Genomic DNA, 18,005 nt, shown 5'->3' on the forward strand with positions numbered 1-18,005 from the left:
TGGTTTAATAAACTGTTGCATATTTGGTCAATAAATTGTCACATCTTAAAAATTATTTCATAAAGAGTGCATGATAACATGGGAAAAGCCTTGATGCAGTGTTATCAAAATAGAAAAGATTAAAAAATGCATGTGTGTGTATATAACTATAATATATATGTGGCATGATTTATATATCTATCTTTGTTCTTCCGTAAACCCCAAATAAAACATTATGCATAGAAAAAAAAAAGACAAAAGAAACATCCCCAAATAACAATGATTGAGTTCAGATGATAGACTATGGATTATGGATGATTTTTTTTTCTTTTTAGTTTTCTTTGTTTTTCTTAATTTTCTTAATGAGCATATAATACATTCCTGATAGAAAAAAAAAAAAGGCCAGGTATGGTGGCTCACACTTGTAATCCCAACACTTTGGGAAGCCAAGGCAGGAGGACTGCTTAAACCCAGTAGTTAGAGACAAGCCTGGGCAACATAGTGAGACTCTGTTTCTACAAAAGACAAAACAAATTAGCCCTGTGTGGTGGCACATGCCCCGGGAGCTAGAGTAGTCCCAGTTACTTGAGAGGCTAAGGCAGGATTGCTTGAGCTGGAGAGGTCAAGGCTGCAGTGAGCCATGATGCTACCACTGCCCTTCAGTCTGGGTGATAGAGCAAGACCCTGTCTCAAAAAAGAATGTTAAACAGCTTGGAAGGGAATAAAAAGCAGATGTTGTAATGGTTCAATGACATTTTTGTGTCTTAACTTTGTTTGATGTTAACTGTAAATTCACTGGGCAGGGTCATTTTATAAAACGATTAGAATGCTGCCAATGTGCAGCGAATGTTAAATAATAGCTGTAGTGATTAGAGAATATTGCTACTGAGCCATCATCTCAGCTTTCTGGCATATAGTTAGTTTTTGCTGGTTCAAGTGCCTGGCATTTTAGCACACAATGAAACAGAAAATCAGTCCATAAGTGGTAGCCTTTACAAATAGTCATGAGTATGTATTGTTGCTTTGTGTAATCAACTGCATAATGTTCTTTAAAAATTACTTCATTTACTTGATAAACTGAAATGGCTATAGGGCTTCATTCCAGCCTAGTAGATACATAACATGCATTTATAAATATGTAATTAGGCAGCTCTTAAAGCCAAATTTGCTAGGGCTACATTGCAGGTTCAGCATCATAAGTATTAAAGCATTTTCCTGCCATGCTTCTTTTATCAGTAAGGTTAGTAAGTTGGAGCAGCCTGACATTCAAACATGGTCTCAATATAAAAATATGTAATGAGAAACTGGCTTCCAGCTGGTCTTTCTTATTCAAAGCATGAAAATCTTTTATAACTACAGGTATTTTCATTTTCTTAACATATTGAACAGCTTAATATTTAAAAAATCTAAATAACTGGCTTAAAATCTTAATAATTTAGGCTATAGTTTTCAAAACAATTTGGTAAAACACACATTGTTATCCAATTTTCAGGTCAATGGCTCATTTCAAAGGATGTTTAAATGAATCTGGGTTTGAAAAAAGGTGCTTTTGTTAATAAAATGTTTTTGATGGGAGTTTTAAAAGTTGGTTAGTTCCTATTACTCATAGATTATGTTTGCAAGGGTATGTATACTTCCATCTATGTTAGTTTTACCCCAAAGGACTGTATTTTCTCAAACTAAGAAGCTTGGCTTTTTAACCCTTATAGACTATGCCCAGCCAAAGCTGCCACTTTTCAACTATTAAAAACTTAATCAGATATTTATCTCCATTAAAAAATAATATGTGCATACTGCCATCTCTAGATTATCAGTCATGGACATCTGTTGTTTTCCTGTTTGGGAACATAAAAACTTTAGCTTATCTACATCTTCTCATTCCTTTCTGTCACTCTTCTATGTAATTGTACCTTAACTTCTTATTAGAGAGGATCACATGAAGCCAAGAGTTGAAGACCAGCCTGGGTAACACAGTGAGACCTCCTCATCTCAAAACAACCCAGTGTGGTGGTCCAGCATGGGTGACAGAGACCCATCTCTAAAATTAATAAACAAATAAATCTCTATTCTGTGTCTGCATCTTATGGCTATGCAAATATCTATCACTGCTGAGCCAAGTGTTAAACTATACTTTTATCTTCTATCTTGTTCATTTTTCCTTTTTTCTTTTTTTAAGTTGATAATTGCTTGATTTTTAATTTTTATTTATTAGTTTTTTTGAATTTGGCTAGAATTTTCTCATACTTTCAAAATATTCATAAAATATGTCTCAATGTAATTTTCATTAGTCCTAAACTTTAAGATAATTTATCAGTTCCATTTTCTTTTTTGGAAACATCAACACTGGACATGTCTGACCTTCTGCTAGTCTGAATTAATTGCATTCTCTGCTTTGATGTTTGTTATTGTCTTGGTAATTTCCTTTGTCATCATTCTTAGAATTCTCTTTATTTTCCTTTTTTCTGCTCTCTGAAGCTAAAGAGAGGAAAGAGGGGAAGGCTTTCACTGCTCAGTATGAACTCTTTTAACTATCTTCATCTATGCCTGGTGACCTTCAAATTTTTAAAAATATCCTTTTTTTACCTCACTTAAAGCATGTAGCACAGGGACTTGTGTAAGTGGGTATTCAATAAATATTCGTTGCATGGAATTTTGATGAGATGCTTGTTTTTAATGAAGAAAACTGAGATTAGAAGTCTATAGGATGTGATAATAAGGTCATATTCAGTGGCAGGTCAGGTTTAATGATTCTTTCTTTCATGTTTGAATGTAGAGTTTAAAATATTAAAAGTCTGGCTAGCTATAATATTTCCAAATGTAGGTAACATACAAATCTTCAAGGGTTTATTCAAGCCTACAATCTGTAAGTCCCTATGTCAGAAAACAACTCTGAAATGAAAGCCACCTTAGATCTCCATGCCTGATAATTAGGAAGTCAATTAAGTATTATTTACTGGCTAAAATATTACACAACAATGGAAACAAGAAATTATAGTGCAACGAATAAATGCAATAGTACTTATAAATTCAGACTGCCTGAGTCAGCCATCATTTGCCTGGTAAGTCCACTCAGGTTGAGGTCAAGCTAAAATCTTCTTGAATCTGAGAATTACATTTGCCTCTCCTGGAGAAATGCTTGGCTGCTATAATGGTCATGCTTTTCTTTGATTAGCAGCCAAGAAAAATTAGTTTTATGGCATCAAAAGAAAAATAGGGATAGTTACAGTCCAAATAACAATTGCTAGTATTTCCTATCTTTGCTGCTTGCTTAACTACCCTTGATTCTGGGTCTGCAACTCTCCTCATGTGCTGCAAAGGGAGTGTCTGAGCCTAGAAATGAGTTCTACTGTTCTGTGTTTGGTGCTGGTTGGTACCAAAACTGAAATCAGACATACTTCCTCAAGGAGTTTATATAACATGTTGCAAAAGTAGACAGGATAAGCCTTTAAAACAGTGGTCCCCAACCTTTTTTGGCACCAGGGACTGGTTTCCTGGAGGACAATTTTTCCACAAACTTGGGTGGGAGAATAGTTTTGGGATGAAACTATTTCACTTCAAATCATCAGGCATTAGATTCTCATAAGGGGCATGCAACTTAGATCCCTCCCATGCACTGTTCACAATATGGTTCCTGCTACTATGAGAATCTAATGCCGCCGCTAATCTGACAGAAGGTGGACCTCAGCTTCTCTCACTTGCCCACTGCTCACTTCCTGCTGTTCAGTCTGGTTCCTAACAGACCATGGACTGCTACCGGTCCGTGGCCTGGGGGTTGGGAACCCCTGCTTTATTGGATGTATTCTATAATGGATGCTATTTTTCTGGTCAACCATTGTAGATGCCAAAATTTGAATAAAATAATTGAATGGAATCTATTCATTCGACTAGTTGTCATGATTCCCAAGGGCTTTATCTTGGGACTTAGTGATAATATTAATAAAAATAATACATTATAATAATTTAAAAGCATATGTGAGCATTACAATTATAAACCATACAATAAACTACATTAAGTTTACTATACAGTAAATTAATTATTGTTAGTTTTTTTTTTTTTTTCCCTGAGACAGAGTCTTGCTCTGTCACCCAGGCTGGAGTACCATAGTGCTATCTCGGCTCACTGCAATCTCCGCCTCCTGGGTTTAAGAGATTCTCCTGCCTCAGCCTCCAGAGTAGCTGGGATTACAGGTGCACACCATCACGCCCAGCTAATTTTTGTATTTTTAGTAGAGACAGGGTTTCACCATGTTGGCCAGGCTGATCTTGAACTCCTGACCTCAGGTGATCCACCCACATCGGCCTCCCAGAGTGCTGGGATTACAGGTGTGAGCCACGGAGCCTGGCCCAGTTTTGTTTTTATTATTATCATTATATAACATATTTAGTATATATTTATGTACGATAAATATATATAATTATGCAACATATATATTTGTTATATAATATATATAACTAGAAACATTTTTTATACTCTTTCTCCTTCTTGGAGAGTAGATCTTTAGCAATGTTGAGAGAAGCATTGGCTGACTATTCTAGTTATCTTTTCTGTGTAACAACCCACTTGAAAGTTAGTGGCTTAAAACAACAACAATCATTTAACTCATGAAACTTCAATTTGAAAAGGGCTCAGTGGGGACAGCTCACTTCTGCTTCATGCAGCATCAGATGGGGTGGTGTATAACTCAATGGTGGGAGATTGGAATCATTTGAAGACTCACTCGGTCACATATCTGATGGTTAATACTGGCTGTTGCATAGGACCTCAGTTGGGGTTCTTGGTCAGATGGATCACTTACACATGGCCTCTACAAGCAGCTGTTTTTCTTTTTTCACAACATGGTGGCTAGGTTAAAAGAGGGAGCATCCCAAGAAAACAAGGTAGAAGTGCATATCATTTCTATGATCTGGTCTTGGGAGTCATTTAGCATCACTCCTACCCTACTCTTTTGATTGAACTAGTCACAATTGTCCACCAAAACTAAAAAGAGGAGCTATTAATTGATGAGAGGAGTATCACTGTCATTCTGTAATGAGATTTGTGTTATCATGTTTTGTGTAAAAGTCTAAAGATGAGGATCAGTGCTTATAATTCAGGGGCCATTAGCATACTAGTGGTAGTTAAAATACAGAGATAAGGTGGAATTACTTAGGAAGAATACATCAAGAAAAAGATGTGAACCAAGAATGAATAGCACTTAAGAGGTGGGCTTGTGGTATGAGATTTATTGTGGTGGTCACCTTTAGAAAATATAATCAGCCCATTGCAGATAGAAATGGAATAAACCTAAAGAGCTAAATTTATCTTCACTATAGATTGAACAGTCAGGGAGAAAACTCTGGAGGTAGAAATAACTGAAATTGGCACAGAGGGAAAAAAGGGAGTGAAAGGCTGGCTTCTGTGGAAAGAGAAATTCTGTGAAAAGATCTAAAGTCTTCAAAGGGAATTTGGAAAAAGTTTTGTTCTTCTGTTTCATAAAAACGTGCATATTTATAAATGCGTCTTGGAATCAGACATTTGTTTTCTGGAATTGCAAAGATGGATTATAATTGGCTTAGAGGAAGCTGCAGTGTCAGAGCAAGAGTAGTCCAAGGATAATCAGTCACATTTAGGATATATATAAATATACAGAAAACATACCTACGTATCCAAATACTGTATACTGTAGTTCTGCTGATAACTTGTAAATACAAGTCATTATAGATTAGGTTTAGTTCAACAAATATTTAGTAAGTACTTGGAATATTTCAGACAATGCTAGTTATCAGGGCTAAAAAGATTAATAAAGTATAATTTCTGCTCTAAATCTTGTGGGATGGTCAGATTTATAAATTGAAAGTTTCAATTAAAATTACTGAGTATTAAGGGTTTGGATTGTGGAATCAAAATGTCTAACTCTGGGCAAGTTACTTATCTCTCCAAGCCTCAGATTCGTCATTTGTAAAATAGGAACATAATAGTTCCTAACTCAGAGAGCTGTTGGGAGGATTAAATGAGATAATGTAGGTAAAATATTTAGCACAGTGCCTGGCACATGGAAAGTGCTCACAAAAACAAATGGTTATTGTTGAGTGATGTAACCAAAATGTGAAGTGGAAGCAATCTGGCTTCACTCTTCCCCACGGAAAATTGAAAACAAATATCTAGTGCCAAGATTATAACCAGCAGTATCCTAGAATTTAAATTTGGGGCTGAGATGACCCCTAGGACCACAAAGCACTGAGAAACTCTGAGAAGACAATAAGAGAAATGGACTTTTCTACCCATCAAGCCCCTCCTTCAATCTGCCAGATGCCATGTGGAAACCCGTTGTTTCCACATTATAAAAAGTGACATCAAGGGAGACAGCCAATTTTCCCACCATCCTGGGTTCCCTTGCAGGAAAACCATTCCTGCTTTATTTCATGGGAAGCATTGCAAATGCCTATAGGGAGAAAAACTCCTGAGTCTAGCTAGCAACAAAGAACAGAGGCAGGACTGGAGACCCCAGCTCATGAAACTCTGCTCTTTATCTCAGCCAGAGACGTAAAAGCAGATTGGCTGTTCAGCAACACCAAGATGTAGGATGCACCCTCCATTGGTCTTCTGTGCATGAACTCCTAGCCAACCTTCCCACACAATCAGGGTATCCCCTTTGGGACCTTGTAACCCCTAATCTGGGTTGGGAAGTGCTCTGAATGATTTCAAGAGCTGAAGCAAACTGGGGCTTAATGCACCATCTAATGCCAAAAAGGAAGCAGCAATCTAGGATTAAGGGCACTTACAGGCAACTGCAAAGAATCTCTAGGTAAACATATCCTAGAAAGTTGAAAACAAGCCAGATAGCAAAGACTAGAATAAATTATTCAAAGTGAAGCAACACATGTATGTTTATAAGAAACAACAACAAACAGGGAATCATGACATCTCCAAATGGACAAAGCAAGAAACCCGGAACCAATTCTAATGACATGGTAATAGTAAGCTCCCAGATCAAGAAATCAAAAAGCAGTTCTAAGGAAACTCAGTGAATTCCAAGATAACACAGCAAAGCAATATATAAATTGACTAGATAAATTTAACAAAGAGATTAAAATAATTAAAAAAGTCAAACAGAAATCTGGAACAGAGAAATACGTTTGTTAAACTGAAAAATGCATTAGAAGCTCTCAACAGAATGGATCTACGATCTCCTGACCTCGTGATCTGCCCGCCTTGGCCTCCCAAAGTGCTGGGATTACAGGCGTGAGCCACCGCGCCCGGCAAACAGAATGGATCATGTGAAAAAAGAATTAGTGAGCTAAAAGACAGGCTATTAGAATATGCACATTCAAAAAAGAAAAAAGAATAAAAAGGAATACAGAATGCCTGCAAGATATAGAAAATAAACTCAAAAGAGAAAATATAAGAGTCATTGGTGTTCAAGGAAGAGTTGAGAAAGAGCAAGGGGTAGAATGACTATTCAACAAAATAATAACCAAAAACTTTCCAAACCTAGAGAAAGATATTGATATTCAGGTACAGGAAGGTCAGATATCACCAAACAGATTCAACCCAAATAAGACTACCTCAAGGCGTATAATAAACTCTCAAAAGTCAAGAACAAAGATGGGATTCTAAAAGTAGTGAGAAAAAAGAAGCAAATAACAAATAAAGGAGCTCATTTTCATCTAACAGCAGATTTCTCAGTGGAAAACAACTTGCCAGGAGGAAGTTGGATGACATTCGGTCAAGGGAAAAAATTATCCAACAAGAATACTGTACCTAACAAAGCTTTCCTTCAAACATAAAGCAGAGATAAAGTCTTCCCAGACAACCAAAAGCTGAGGAAATTCATCATTGCTACACCTGTCTTACAAGAAATGCTGAAGGGAGTTCTTCAATCTGAAGGAAAAGGACACTAACATGCAAAAAGAAAACATTTGGGCTGGGTGCGGTGGCTCACGCCTGTAATCCCAGCACTTTGGGAGGCTGAGGTGGATAGATCACGAGGTCAGAAGATGGAGACCATCTTGGCTTACACGGTGAAACCCCGTCTCTACTAATAATACAAAAAAATTAGCCAGGCATGGTGGCAGGCACCTGTAGTCCCAGCTACTGGGGAGGCTGAGGCAGGAGAATGGTGTGAACCCGGGAGGTGGAGCTTGCAGTGAGCCGAGATCGCGCCATTGCACTCCAGCCTGGGTGACAGAGTGAGACTGGCTCAAAAAAAAAAAAAGAAAAAAAAAGAAAAAAAACGTTTGAAGGCATAAACTCGCTGGTAAAGTAAATACACACATAAATTCAGAATATTCCAGTACTGTAATTATGGTATACAATCCTTCATATCTCTAGTATGGACTAAAGGACAAATCTATCAAAAATAATAACTGCAGAAATCTGTTAAAAGATAGGAAGTATAAAAAGATATAATTGAGACAACAAAAAGTCAAAATGTATCAGTGGGGGAATTAAGTTAAAGTGTAGAGACTTTTAGGTTTTCCTTCATTTGTTTTTTTTTTTAATTTTCTTTGCGATAGAAGTTGTCATCTATTTAAAATAACTTGCCATGTCTATAAGACATTTTTTGGAAAGCCTTATGGTAATAACAAAGCAAAAATCTATAATAGGCTGGGTGCAGTGCCATGAACCCGTAGTCCCAGCTACTCAGGAGGCTAAGGTGGAAGGATCTCTGGAGCCCAAGGGTCCAGCCTGGGTGACACAATGAGACCCCATCTCTAAAAAACAAAAACAAGCAAGCAAACCTTCCTCCAAAAACCTAAAATAGATCCACTAAAAATAAAAAGCAACAAATTTAAACATATTACCATTAAATGAGAAACTCATTTAACCACTGAGGAAGACAGTAACAAAGGAATAAAGGAAGAAAGGAGTTACAAAACAACCAGGGGCAATGTCCCGATAACCACCTGCGATGCCGTGGTGGGTTGCTCCCTGTCTGTTCAGCAGAGAGTCTAGACACCACCTAGTCTTCATGTACAGCCAACCACAGGCTGAGAAGGAGCAGGAAGCTGGGAAGCTGAGCCAGTGGCAGGTGGCGCACCAGGCTGCCCAGGATAAGTAGAACTCAGCACCCATCTTGAACATGACTCATCTTCTGGAAGCTCTGGAGTGCACACCTCTTGGAACCATGGCCTACCAAGCATTCAGCACTTTCCTCACAGGACAGAGATGCCGAGGGCCCCCTTGTTGTCTGTAGAGGCATCAGGGAAGATTGTGGATGAAGGGGGACCACAGTTCAGTATGCCACTGCCTGAGCATGGTGTGAGCTACTGCCCCTAAGCGACTTCCACTCCTTTCCGGATGATTTACTGTCAGGGAGTGTCTCCCCCTCAGCAAGAGATGATGATTTTCATTGGGCCCCAGATAATGCCTGTAGGAGAGCCCAGTACTCCAAAGGTGGCCAGGGCCTTCAGGCTGCCAGTCTCAGCTTCCACTGGAATTCCAGTGATGTCTCATATTGGGGACCCTACAATGCCTTACCCTGGCCTCTCGACAGTACCTTCTGATGAAACATTGTTGGCCTCGACCATGCCTTCCACTGAGGCCCAGGCTATGCCCCCTCCATGGCTCAGATGTTGCCCCCACAAGATGCCCATGATCATGGGATGCCCCGAGCTGAGTCCCAGTCATTGCTGGTTTTAGGATCTCAGGACTCTCGTAAGTCAGCCAGACTCCCAAGCAGGCCCATTCCTACCGGAGCAGCCCAGACCTACTCCACAGACAGCAGAGCAGAACTCCAGGCCTCAGGAAAGGACTGGTAGAGGGGGCTCCTCAGAGGCAAGGCCTTACTGCTGCAACTACGAGAACTGCGGAAAAGCTTATACCAAACGCTCCCACCTTGTTAGCCACCAGTGCAAGCACATGGGTGAGAGGCCCTATTTGTGCAACGGGAAAGGTGTTTATGGTCTTTTTTCCATTCTAATGAGCGTAGATGACATACGTGGGTACACACTAGACATTGACCATATACATGTGATCAGTGCAGCCAAGAGTTCATGAGGTCTGACCATCTCAAGCAACACCAGAAGACTCATTGGCCAGGACCCTCAGACCCCCGGGCCAACAATGGACAGCAGGACGGTTCTGTTCTTGGTCCTTAGGTGAATGAAGGAAGAGGATTCTAGGCAGAGAACACTGGACCTGGCAACTGCTCAGAGGAGAGGCAGTCTTCAAGTTCTATATTCATTCAGCAAATGTTTTTTGAGCCTACAATACTGAGAGCACCAAGGCTGTGGGGACCCATGGCGAGGAGCATGGAGATAACTAAAGAATGTGTCAGGGAAGAAAGACTTCTCAAGGAGGTGCCTCAGTCAGATCCAAAGGACTCATGGCGGCTAGCTGCATCTCCCATTTCTTGGACATACACCATTGGACATGTCTCTATCTTCTGAAAACTATGGCATGGACAGTAAGGATTCAGAGGTGTATGAAGGCACCCTGCCTCTGCAGAGCAGAAAGATCATAGACAAAATTTCTGAATGTGCCCAGTGCTGCCAAGGAGATAAGCTGGTCCTCTACAGGCTCAAGCTTATCTGGGCCTCTAGAGAAGCCCACAGCCTTGGCTGTGTCTGCCCTGCTCTCCCACCCCCACCCTGACCCTGTCCTGCTTTGCTGCCTCGGTCTGTGTTACTAGTGGCCCCAGTATACCTGGGATGGACATCCAGGTGCCCTCCATCCAAGCTCCCAAGTGAGGGGAGTGGACATGATTAAAAGAACAGGAGCAGAACGGGCTCATTTTTGACCCATTCACTAGCCCCAGGGATTGAGGTCTTGGATACTCAAAGAATCTTTCATTTTTACCAGGGCACCAGATCCCTTCCATGGAGCAGGCCATCTCAGGTTCACTGGGCCAGGGCTGGTCTCTGTTCCCCAGCCCACCTGACTCACACACAGCCTCGTGGGTAGGGTCAGCAGACCAGATTGCTTGTTATGTAAGACGAGAGGTCTGGTTGATGATCTAGCACTTTCACTAAGAAATGGACGTGGAGAGGATCAGAGTGATCAAGGATGTATGAAGTGCATTCCAATGGTGGGCAAAACAGGCTCCTGCTCTTGTGGAGGTCACAATCTAGTGGAGGAGGTATGTTACTAGAAATGCACAAAGTGGGCTGAACACAGTGGCTCACACCTGTAATCCTAGCACTTTGGGAGGCTGAGGTGGGCAGATCACTTGAGGTTAGAAGTTAGAGTCCAGCCTGGCCAACATGGTGAAACCCCATCTCTACAAAAAGTACAAAAATTAGCCGGGCATGTTGGCACACACCTGTAGTCCCACCTACTCAGGAGGCTGAGGAAGGATAATCACTTGAACGTGGGAGGCGGAGGTTGTAGTGAGCCAGGATGGCACAACTGCACTCCAGCCTGAGTGACAGAATGAGGCTGTATCTCAAAAAAAAAAAAAAAAAAAAAGAGAGATGCACAAATTGCTGGGAGGACAAATAGTGAGGACTTGCAATTGGGTAAGGGGGTTAGAAAGGCATTTCTTGGAAGTTGTGATTTGAAGTCATATTTAAGGAAAACTAGGAGCTAACGGCAGATGAAAGGAGGTGGGGTGGTGATTGGAGGAGAAATAAGTCTTTATCCAGAGATGGCCCTGTGCTAGGCAGTGGCTAAGTCTTTCCTAGTATCACCCAAAGTAGGACAGTGGGTGGATAAGACGTGGACTCAGCTGCGTGTGGTGGCTCATGCCTGTAATCTCAGCACTTTGGGAGGCTGAGGCGGGTGGATCACCTGAGATCAGGAGTTCAAGACCAGCCTGGCCATCATGGTGAAACCCTATCTCTACTAAAAATACAAAAATTAGCCGGGCATGATGGTGGGTGCCTGTAATCCCAGCTACTCGGGAGGCTGAGATGGGAAAATTGCTTGAACCTGGGAGACAGGTTGCAGTGAGCTGAGATTGTGCCATTGCACTCCAGCCTGGGTGACTGAGTGAGACTCCATCTCAGAACAAACAAACAAAGACATGTGGACTCTCTAGTAGATTTTGAATCCTGCCTCTGCCATTTCGTGGCTATGAGATGTCTTGGGAAATTTACTTGTCACTCTTGCTTCTGATAGTAAAGGGGATGGTGAGATAGATTCAAGATGGAGAGATAAGGCTGAAAGTGTTTTCTTTGGCTGCAATGTGGAGATTAGATTAGAGTGAGGGTGTAACGGAGAGAAAGGGACATATCAGTATTTCAGGAGAGAGTCAAGGTGGCTTTGGCCAGGGTGTGAGAGTGGAGGTAAGGAGAAGTAGGAAAGTGACAGTTAACTGGATTTTTGGTAGGTGAGGGGAGGTCAAGGGTGACTTCCAGGTTTCTGGCTTGTGTTATAAGTAACACAGAAGAAGAATGATGAACTTCATTAATTTTCCATTTATTGTGATGTCTATCACACCTGCAAGAAATATTTTGTATATATCCAATTTAATAATAAGTGCACTCACATTGGGAAGGTCAAAGAAAAAAGGAAAAAAGAAAACTAATAAAAATACTTATTTACCCCTAAGATCAGGCCTGTAATCTTTGGGATGCCAAGGTGGAGGATAACTTGAGGCCAGGAGTTTGAGACCAGCAAGACCTTGTCTCTGTAAAAAATAAAATTAAAAGAAAAGAAGGAAAAATAATGTACTAATACATTTAAAGCTTTGAGTTCCCCAGCCTTCTCTGCAGAGGTAACCACTATACTGAATTTTGATTAATCTTGCCTTAGCTATTTATTGTTTTTACCACATAACGTATCTGTTCTTAAGTATAGCGATTGGTTTTGTTTGGTTTTAAACTTAAATTTATTCTGCTTGTGATTCATTGAACTTTTTCAATCTAAATCTTTATAGTCTTAATAAAATTTGGAAAATTTTGTTAAAAAAACAAAAAACATGTAACAAAATGGCAGTAGTAAGTCTTTACCTATCAATAATAACACTGAATGTAAACAGACTCAATTCTCTGATTAAAAGACAGTGGCTGAATGGATAGAAATCAAAACGTAACTATATGCTGCCTACGTGAAACTCACTTTACCAAAAAGATGTAGAAAGTGAAGAAATGGAAAAAGATATTTCACACAAATGGAAAACCAAAAAGAGTACAAGTAGCTATATTTATATCAGATAAAAGAAACTTCAAGTTAAAGACTGTAAAAAGAGACAAGGTCATTATTTAATGATAAAGAGGCCAAGAGTATATAATAATTGTGAATCTATATGCACACAACATTGGAGCAAACAATATAGAGCAAACATTATAGAATATATAAAGCAAACATATAAATATATAAAGCAAATATATAAAGCAAACATTAATAGATATAAAGGGAGAGATGGACTGCAATACAGTAATAGTACGGGACTTCAACACCCAGCTCTTAGTAATAGATCATCCAGACCAAAAATAAATACAGAAACATCAGAGTTAAACTACACTGTGGATCAAATGGACATAAATGACATTTACAGATAATTTTATCCAACTGTTGCAGAATACGTATTTTTCTCATTGGCATATTAAACATTCTTGGCTGGGTGTGGTAGCTCATGCCTATAATCCCAGCACTTTGGGAGGCCAAGGAAGGAGGATTGCTTGAGCCCAGGAGTTCAAGACCAGCCTGTGTAACATAGTGATACCTCATCTCTACGAAAGATAAAAAATTAGTCAGACATAGTGGTACACACTGTGGTCTCTGTTAGTTGAGAGGCTGAAGCAAGAATATCATGTGAGCCCTAGAGGCTGAAGTTACACTAAGTCATGATTGTGTCACTGCACTCCAGCCTGGGTGACAGGGTGAGACCCTATATCAAAAACAAACAAACAAACAAACAAAAACCAAAACCCAAAAACATTCTTTAGAATAGACCTTATGCTAGGCCACAAAACAAGCCTCAACAAATTCAAAACAGTCTAAATAATATCAAATATCTTTTCTGACCACAATGGAATAAGACTAGAAATTAATAACAAGAGGAACTTTGAAAACCATAGAAATCATGGAAATAAAACAACATCCTCCTGAATGATCAAGGGGTTGATGAAGAAATTAGAGAGAAAATTCAAAAATTTCTTGAAACAGATGAAAATGAAAACACAACATACCCAATTCTATGGGATCTAGTAAAAGCAGTACTAAGAGGGAAGTTTGTAGCAATAAATGCTTACATCAAAAACATAGAACGATTTCAGATAACCAACCTAATGATGCATCACAAGGATCATAAGAAAAGCAAGAATATGCCAAACTAAAAATTAGTAGAATGAAAGAAATAACAAAGATCAGAGAAGAAATAAATACAATTGATACCAATAAAAAGATCAATTAAAAGTTAGTTTTTAAAAAAAGATAAACAAAACCAACATAACCTTAGCTAGACTAAGAAAAAAAAGTAGACCCAAATAAATAAAATCAGAAATGAAAAGGGGAACATAACCACATAGCCACAGAAATGCAAAGGATCATTAAAGACTATTATGAACACCTATATGCCAACAGATTGGAAAACTTGAAGGAATGGAAAAATTTATGGACACATATAACCTACTAACATTGAACCATGAAGAAATAGAAAACCAGAACTCACCAGTAATGAATAATGAAATCAAAGCAATAATTTAAAAGTCTCCCAACAACAACAACAACAACAACAACAACAACAACAACAACAATCCAGGACACGATGACTTCACTTCTAAATTCTACCAAACATTTAAAAAAGAACTAATACAATTTTACCTAAACTATTCCAAAAAATTGAAGAGGAAGGAATATTTCCAAATTAATTCTACAAACCTTGAATTACCTTGACATTAAAACTAGACAGACACAATAAAAAAAAAAGAAAATACAGGCAAGTGTTCCTGATGGACATAGATGTAGAAATCCTGAACAAAATACTAGCAACCAAATACAATAGCACATTAAAAAGAAAATTGATAATGATTAGATGGGAAGCCCAGGAATACAAGAATGGTTCAACATATGCAAATCAATAAAAATTTACATTACCTTAACAGAATCAAGAACAAAAACCATATGATCATTTCATTAGATGATGAAAAAGTGTTTGACAATATTCAACATCCCTTTATGATAAAAACCCTCAACAAGCTGGTTATAAAAAAGACATACCTCAAAACCATAAAGGCCACATATGACAAACAAACAGCTAGCATTATAGTGAATGGGGAAAAATTGAAAGCCATTCTTTTAGATCTGGAAAAAGACAAAAAGGCCTGCTTTTACCTCTTTTATTCAATGTAGTACTAGTACTGGAAGTCCTAACGGGAGCAATTAGGCAAGAAAAATAAATTGAAGGCATCCAAACAGGAAAGGAAGAAGTCAAATTATCCTTGTTTGCAGATGACATAATAGTATATTTAGAAAAACCTAGACACCACCAAGAATTCTTAGAACTGATAAATGAATTTAGTAAAGTTGCAGGATGCAAAATCAACATATAAAAACCAGTAGAATTTATATATGCCAACAGCCAACTGAAAAAGAAATAAAAAAGAATAATTCCATTTATAGTAGATATAAAAATATATAATACATAGGAGTAAATGTAACCAGAGAAGTGAAAGTTCTCTACAAGGAAAATTGTTAAGACACTGATGAAAGAAGTTGAAGAGGGTGTATAAATATAGAAGATATTCCATGCTCATTAATTAGAAGACTTAATATCATTAAAATGTCAATGCTACCCAAATTTTTCTACAGATTCAATGCAATTCCTATCAAAATACCAATGACATTCTTCACAGAAAAAATTCTCAAATTTGTATGGTAGCACAAATGATCCTGAATAACCAAAAAAATCCTGAGCTTAAAAAATAAAGTGGGAGATATCACACTACTTGAGTTCAAAATATACTATAATCAGAGAGGTGCAAATCAAAACTACAGTGAGATACTATCTTATACTAGCCAGAATGGCTATTATAAAAAAGTCAAAAAATAACAGATGTTGGTGAGGTTGCAGAGAAAAGGGAATGCTTATGCACTGTTGGTGGGAAAGCAAATTAGTTTAGCCTCTGTGGAAAGCAGTTTGGAGATTTCTCAAAGAACTGGAAATTGAAATACCATTTGATCCAGCAATTCCATTACTAGGGATATACCCACAGGAAAATAAGTCATTCTACCAAAAAGACACCTGCACTCATATATTTATCACAGCACTATTCACAATAGCAAGGACATGAAATCAACCCAAGCCAAAGCCAAATACTGCATGTTCTCACTTATAAGTGGGAGCTAAACATTCAGTACACATAGACACATAGATGGGAACAATAAACACAAAGGATTCCAAGTGTGGGGAGGGAGGAAGAGGGAAAGGGTTGAAAAACTACCTATCAGGTGCTAAGTTTACTACTTGGCCAACGATAAAAAAATTAAAAATTAAAAAAATTATTTCAGAGATAAGTGTGTGTGTATGTACACACGTGTATATGTACATGTGTATGTGTATATACAAAGTAAATACATACACTACAAAGCCATAGTAACCAAAACAACATGGCACCCACATAAAAACATATACATAGACCCATGGAACAGAAGAGAGAATCAAGAAATAAATCCACACATTTACAGCCAACTCATTTTTGGAAAAGGCACCAAGAACGTACATTGGGGAAAGGGCAGTCTCTTCAATAAATGATACTGAGAAAACTACAAACCATAAGCAGAAGAATGAAGCTTGAGCCCTCTCACCATATACACAAATAAAATAAAAATGGATTAAATACTTAAGTCTAGGATTGAGACTATGAGAAGAAAACTTTGGGAAGCACTTCAGGACATTGGTCTGGGCAAAGACATTTTGGATAAGACCTCAAAAGCACAGGCAACAAAAGCACAAATAGACAAATGTTATTATATCAAGCTAAAATCTTCTACGCAGGAAAGGAAATAATCCACAAAGAGAAAAGACAACCTACAGAATGGGAGGAAATATTGCTCGGTATCTATCCAACAAAGGAGTAATAACCAGAATGCATGAGAAACTCAGCTCAATAGCAAGAAACAAATAATTTACTTTAAAATGGGCAAAAGATCTGCAGAGCTATTTCTCAAAAAAAGACAAATACCCTTCTGCCAGAGAGTTTGCTGCCCCTGCTTGTCCCATCAGCCAGACACTTGAGTGTAGTGCATATGTAACTGTACACAGTAGGACTGCATACTTACTCCGACCAGGAAGTTCAGAGCAGGCTTTTTGGGGGATATGATTAATGACTTCTGTCTTGAGAGATAAATAAGGCTTAGCCAAGAAGAAATGTAAGAGTGTAAGAGAGGTTAGAGGGAAGAAATAATGTGATCTGAGGAAGAAACTACCAGAAATTCTACACCACCAGAACACAAAGTACAAAGTATGGAATAACGAGAAATAAAGTGAGGATAAGGAAAGGGGAATGGATTATGAAGACCTTATGTCATGATACATAGTCTAGGCTTCAGGCTGAAGGAAGTGGGGATTCACTGATGGATTTTAAGCAGGGTGTTCACATATTGAAATCTGGGTTTCAGATAGACTACCAAGGCTTTGGTGACCTTGATGAGAGCAAGGCTATACACAGGAGGAGAAGTGGTTTAGCTGTTGCAATATGCCAGGCCAAAAAAGATGGGCCTGAACTAAAGCAGCAGTAGCAGGGTTACAGGGGACGGGCCAGATTTGAGAAATGTTTACGAGGGAAAACTGGCACCATTTGATTGTGAGTGAAAAGTAAAGAAGAATAAATTACTAAAGATGACTTCCATATTTTTGCCTTGGGTAACTTGGTGAATAATAGAGTCATTAGTTGATTTTGGAAATATGAGAGGAAGAATGTGTTTGGAGGATGGAAAGTGGGGTAAACTTTCTCTTAGATATTCAGGGTTTGAAGGGCTTGAGTTACACACAGGTTTAAAAGCCTCAAGATAGGTATCAGTATTAAAGATTTGGAGGTGGTTAACCTACTGATGGTAGTTAAGGCCCAGAGAATGGAATGAGATTGCTTAAAAGAGTAATCAAGGCCGGGTGCGGTGGCTCACGCCTGTAATCCCAGCACTTTGGGAGGCCAAGGAGGAT

The 18,005-nt window shown here is 38.7% G+C and overlaps 1 protein-coding gene and 1 pseudogene across 3 annotated transcripts in view; both read left to right on the forward strand.

The window, feature by feature from the left end:
* Positions 1-18,005, forward strand: part of TAFA2 (TAFA chemokine like family member 2) — a 546,816-nt gene that overhangs the window by 15,738 nt on the left and 513,073 nt on the right. The window lies entirely within an intron of this gene.
* LOC129393597 (Krueppel-like factor 17) lies at positions 4,906-17,675 on the forward strand (annotated as a pseudogene).

Source organism: Pan paniscus, chromosome 10, assembly GCF_029289425.2.
Source record: "Pan paniscus chromosome 10, NHGRI_mPanPan1-v2.0_pri, whole genome shotgun sequence".
NCBI lineage: Eukaryota > Metazoa > Chordata > Mammalia > Primates > Hominidae > Pan > Pan paniscus.